This window comes from Schistocerca americana, chromosome 7, assembly GCF_021461395.2.
Source record: "Schistocerca americana isolate TAMUIC-IGC-003095 chromosome 7, iqSchAmer2.1, whole genome shotgun sequence".
Classification (NCBI taxonomy): Eukaryota; Metazoa; Arthropoda; class Insecta; order Orthoptera; family Acrididae; genus Schistocerca; species Schistocerca americana.
In genome coordinates, this window is record NC_060125.1 from 113,182,250 (window position 1) to 113,188,320 (window position 6,071).

General features: G+C 47.4%; 1 non-coding gene across 1 annotated transcript; it reads right to left on the reverse strand.

Moving 5' to 3' along the window:
- Positions 1-2,918: 2,918 nt before the first annotated feature.
- On the reverse strand, positions 2,919-2,992 carry Trnat-ugu. The gene has a single exon. It is a non-coding gene; the product is annotated as a tRNA-Thr (tRNA).
- Between the last annotated feature and the right edge of the window lie 3,079 nt (positions 2,993-6,071).

Here is a 6,071-nt window from a genome sequence, read left to right on the forward strand (position 1 = left end):
GGAAATGAATAATAAAAACTGCTGGAAACCTATGCAGATGGGGCGAGTCGAGTATGACATAAGAATTTCATGTTTAGCTTTTGCTGACGTTTTAGTCTTACTAGAGGATGATGAGATAATAACAATCGAACAGGTTGAAACCCTTAAAGAAAATTGGTCTGCAAATATCTTTCCTAAAGTCTGAGTTCATCGCCACAAAGACACCCAAAGCTTGACCACTAAATACGGTCATATCAATAGAGTCCCATATTTTATATACTTAGGTGAAGTCCCTGAATCTACGGGGTGTGAGAAAATAGCACAAAACATTCGCCTACAACAACTAATGAGAGCCTGTGGAAGAACCTACAAGGTGTACAGAAAAAAATGCTAGTCCAAAAACACTAAAATTAGGCACTATAATTCAGTATTAAAACCTGAAGTCCTGTATGCCAGTGAAACCTTGACAGTCCACATAAAAGGCGACCTAGAAAACTTTTTCAAGAAGTGCGTAAAATCATCCGAAAGATACTAGGGGTAAAGACAACAGAAGAGGGCTATACACTACAATCTCGTCAAACAACAGACATTGTCCAACTTTGCAGCAGACATTAGAAAAAGGCGATTAAAATTTTATGGGCACGTCTGGCTTCCCAAAACAAGACTTCCGCACATAATTCTTAAATACATATAAGGACTTAAAACTGTCCCTGGATACAAGAGGTCAAAAATGACAAAAGCTCAGATAAATTATTTAGATTTTTGGGCAGAAAGTTATTTAAGCAGAAAGTTGACAGATGGGAAGTTAAGTCAGAAAACCAAGCTAGCTGCGAAGAAAGCAGGAACAAAATAGACAGAGGAAAGGAAGAGAGCATGCAACGGTTTTATTAGCGGTAGTGGAAAGCAATTACATTAAGTTGTGTACCATGAGCGACACTTCGCCACTTGGCTACTCCACATGATAACTTGACTTTTCTAGAGTACCAATTGGTCGAAATGAACATCACACAGTCAGGGGAATCGAGGCGTGAGTTGCTGAAGTATCCATTGCGAATGAAACTACGTCAATTCTTCCAACATACAGAGCTCCCAGTGTACGGGTAAGAAGGAGACGATTTTGAGTACGTGAGCTACAGGGAAAGCTGACGGGGAGGCGTACAAGAAATACGAGCAGTACAATATGGAAGCAGTTGCGGATACACATGACATTACAGCATCCTACATAACTTTTGCATAGGCCATCACCAATGTGGCTATGAATTGCATACTGCAGTAGCGAATGTCTTTGTGCTAAGATCTCCAAGTCCATGACGGGACGCGGAATGCAAGACGGAAATGCATCACGGACTGAGGCATTAAGGCGATACAAGGAACGCACCACATTATCAAATTACTTTGCCCTAAGATGTGCCATAGCGGAAGCCAAATTTAGTTTGAAAAAAGCGCGAAGAAGAAGTTTGGAGGACTTCAGTTCGGCTTTCACTAAATAAACACCACTGACAGAAATTTGGGGAAACGTTAAACGTTTCGCAAACAGAGGGGGACCTTGCGACGGAAGGCACCTCCACAGGAGGACGTGTTAGAGGGAGTAATGCAGGAACTGGCTCCGCCTGCGTTGGACCCCACACCTCAACAAAGTGCGAGGATTCAACGCACGAGCTTTTGCAGCCGTACAGCCTAACACAGCTGGAAGAAAAGCACTACTGAATCAGAAATGAACAGCATCGGGTCCTGACAATAACAGCTACGAAATGCTTTGACACCTCCCACGAAAGGGCGATAGTGTACGGGATCTCGGTTTAATTCCGTCCTGGAAACTAACAAAAATAGTGACAATTAAGAAATAAGACAAGGACCTTACTTGAGTTGTATAGACCGATTACGTTTTTACCGTACTCAACAAAAGATTAAGAAACATTGTTAAGTATAGATTGGAGTGGTGGGCGGGAAAGAAAGGCTTTCTGTCTGTACCAGTTTGGGTTTAGAAGAGGAATGGGCACAAACGAAGTTCTAGTGCTTTAAGAAACGACATTCACAAATCCATAAGCGAAAATAGATACTTATTGCTAATTTTCACAGATTTGACAACGTATGACAACTGAATTTACACATGAGCTGATTAACTGTGGTATGGCCAAACGATATGCCCAAAATCTACGGCAGGTACCGACAAATCTTCATCGGAAGTGGCACACAAACAATCGGACGACGGACCACGAGTGCTGGCTTTCTGCAAGGTTCTGTTTCGTCCTCAATGCTTTTCAACACGTACAGCACGGGCAACACTAAGATTTTGCAATTTCCTGATGATTTATGCATTCATGCAGCCGGAGAGACAATAGATCTGAGTACTGAGACGTTAGGATAACTGTTGGAGAATTTCTAACTGGTAAATAACTCTCTCAATATATCTTCTACGTAATAAGTCCTCCGTCTGTGCATTCACTAGACACATATATACAGGCTTGAATGAAATAGAAGTGAGGCCCATATACATATCTAGTCAAGAAACCTGTCAAATATTTAGGCTTGGAAACACGTGTGGACCACGGACTAACATGGGGCACGCATGTTGAAAGAGTAGCACAAAAATGAGAAAGAGCACTAAATATCCTCCGAGCAGATAGGAGTGCTACATGGGTATGCATCAGCTAAGAATCTGCAAACAAGCCCATCGTATTTGAACTGGACAAAATACGGCATAAAGTGCGATGAAATCGATTGTGTAACAGAGCTCCAGTAAGAAGTCAGGCGCGCTGCAACTCTATCGTGTTACGTCAACATACATATATCTATACGAAGACAGTAACTTGTTCTCGAAAGAACAGTTACTGTTGATGACCGTGCAGCTTTTCCGTGGAATAAATGATGACTAACTGACAGTCTCAGCTGCCGACAAGTGTTGTTGATATACCTCAATGTGGACAGCTGAAAATGTGTGCCCCGACCGGGACTCGAACCCGGGATCTCCTGCTTACATGGCAGACGCTCTATCCATATGAGCCACCGAGGACACAGATGAATAGCGCGCATGAGACTCACATTCCCAACTCTCCACAATTCTACACATGTATTGTACCTTATAGACATTTGCCCACCCAAGATCGGTGGCTCAGATGGATAGAGCGTCTGCCATGTAAGCAGGAGATCCCGGGTTCGAGCCCCGGTCAAGGCACACATTTTCAGCTGTCCACTTCGAGGTATATCAACAACACCTGTCGGCAGCTGAGGTTGTCATTTATTCCACGGAAAAGCTGCACGGTCATCAACAGTAACTGTTCTTTCGAGAACAAGTTACTGTCTTCGTATGTGTAGTTAAAGGCTAACCAGCCATTGATCTTCGTCTGTGCAAATGCGCACAGGTTGCCCAAACTCTTACGGGAATCGCCAAAAGCGTGCGCGAGTAATGAGAGGGTGGGCAAATGTCTATAAGGTACAATACATATGTAGAATTGTGGACAGTTGGGAATGTGAGTCTCACGGGAAGCGTGCAAGGGATAAGTCCCTGCAGTCGCTCTATTCATCTGTGTCCTCGGTGGCTCGGATGGATAGAGCATCTGCCACGTAAGCAGGAGATCCCGGGTTCGAGTCTCGGTCGGGGCACACATTTTCAGCTGTCCACATCGAGGTATATCAACAACACCTGTATGCAGCTGAGGTTGTCAGTTAGTCATCATACATATATCTGTCAAATCAAAGTGAACAGTCCAAAAGATACATGTGATAAACATTCACAGAGATACAGCAGGTCTTAGGACACATAAGAGATGCCAGAATATTATATACAGATGTTGCCAAAAATCGAAAATGGCAGCAAGCGAGGATCAATGCACCATACAAAACAAGCTTGTGGATGTTATAAATTCCCTGAGGAAATGTCTCTTATGACGGCACGGCTACTGGCCATTTTAGATTCACTTAATTATGCAGGAAACTGCATTGAGGGCAAAATTATTATCCTAACCAACTCTCGAGCAGCAGTCACGACCTTGGAATACCATTTTACACAACGACGCGACGACCTAGTCGTTATGAAATGATGCAGCAAACCAGTAAGGTAGACACCCAGGAAAAATCTGCGTCAAAGATCACAGTGCCATCCTTGGCAACGGAAAGGCCGACCAACTGGCTAAACAAGCCGAAGCTTGAGGAAGGTCGTGTTATCCAGGGTACCGCACACAGACCTCATACAACGACTTAAAGGACGAAGAGAATGAGATGCGATGAGTAACGAAGCAGACGAACCAACCACAAAGGGAAATGCTGTAGAGCAATACACCTCACCCTGACATCCCGTCACGGCGTTTATACACTCCTGGAAATGGAAGAAAGAACACATTGACACCGGTGTGTCAGACCCACCATACTTGCTCCGGACACTGCGAGAGGGCTGTACAAGCAATGATCACACGCACGGCACAGCGTACACACCAGGAACCGCGGTATTGGCCGTCGAATGGCGCTAACTGCGCAGCATTTGTGCACCGCCGCCGTCAGTGTCAGCCAGTCTGCCGTGGCATACGGAGCTCCATCGCAGTCTTTAACACTGGTAGCATGCCGCGACAGTGTGGACGTGAACCGTATGGGCAGTTGACGGACTTTGAGCGAGGGCGTATAGTGGGCATGCGGGAGGCCGGGTGGACGTACCGCCGAATTGCTCAACACGTGGGGCGTGAGGTCTCCACAGTACATCGATGTTGTCGCCAGTGGTCGGCGGAAGGTGCACGTGCCCGTCGACCAGGGACCGGACCGCAGCGACGCACGGATGCACGCCAAGACCGTAGGATCCTACGCAGTGCCGTAGGGGACCGCACCGCCACTTCCCAGCAAATTAGGGACACTGTTGCTCCTGGGGTATCGGCGAGGACCATTCGCAACCGTCTCCATGAAGCTGGGGTACGGTCCCGCACACCGTTAGGGCGTCTTCCGCTCACGCCCCAACATCGTGCAGCCCGCCTCCAGTGGTGTCGCGACAGGCGTGAATGGAGGGACGAATGGAGACGTGTCGTCTTCAGCGATGAGAGTCGCTTCTGCCTTGGTGCCAATGATGGTCGTATGCGTGTTTGGCGCCGTGCAGGTGAGCGCCACAATCAGGACTGCATACGACCGAGGCACACAGGGCCAACACCCGGCTTCATGGTGTGGGGAGCGATCTCCTACACTGGCTGTACACCACTGGTGATCGTCGAGGGGACACTGAATAGTGCACGGTACATCCAAACCGTCATCGAACCCATCGTTGTACCATTCCTAGACCGGCAAGGGAACTTGCTGTTCCAACAGGACAATGCAGGTCCGCATGTATCCCGTGCCACCCAACGTGCTCTAGAAGGTGTAAGTCAACTACCCTGGCCAGCAAGATCTCCGGATCTGTCCCCCATTGAGCATGTTTGGGACTGGTTGCAGCGTTGTCTCACGCGGTCTGCACGTCCAGCACGAACGCTGGTACAACTGAGGTGCCAGGTGGAAATGGCATGGCAAGCCTTTCCACAGGACTACATCCAGCATCTCTACGATCGTCTCCATGGGAGAATAGTAGCCTGCATTGCTGCGAAAGGTGGATATACACTGCACTAGTGCCGACATTGTGCATGCTCTGTTGCCCGTGTCTATGTGCCTGTGGTTCTGTCAGTGTGATCATGTGATGTATCTGACCCCAGGAATGTGTCAATAAAGTTTCCCCTTCCTGGGACAATGAATTCACGGTGTTCTTATTTCAATTTCCAGGAGTGTATGTGACGCACACGCTAAGAGGGTTTTGTGCAACCATTGCAGTAATCACATTCAGTCACCGTCGTTTAAAACAAAATTGTGCTGTGGAGAAGAAGAAGGCATGAACCTTAGGACGTCCGGAGACGGCGGCAGAGTAAATGGGACACGACACGAACTGATAGCTGGGGTACAAAGCGATACCATTCTATTGACAACAACAGACGTTAGGGAGAATCAACAGAGCTCTCAAGCAATTAGGGGTTCCCACAGAATGAGCCACATCAGAACTGTGACCCAGTGACTAGGGGGGAAGGGGGGGGAGGAGGAGGGGGGGGGGGGCAGGAGACTGGCAACACGAGACTTCAGGGCGACGAGCGGAG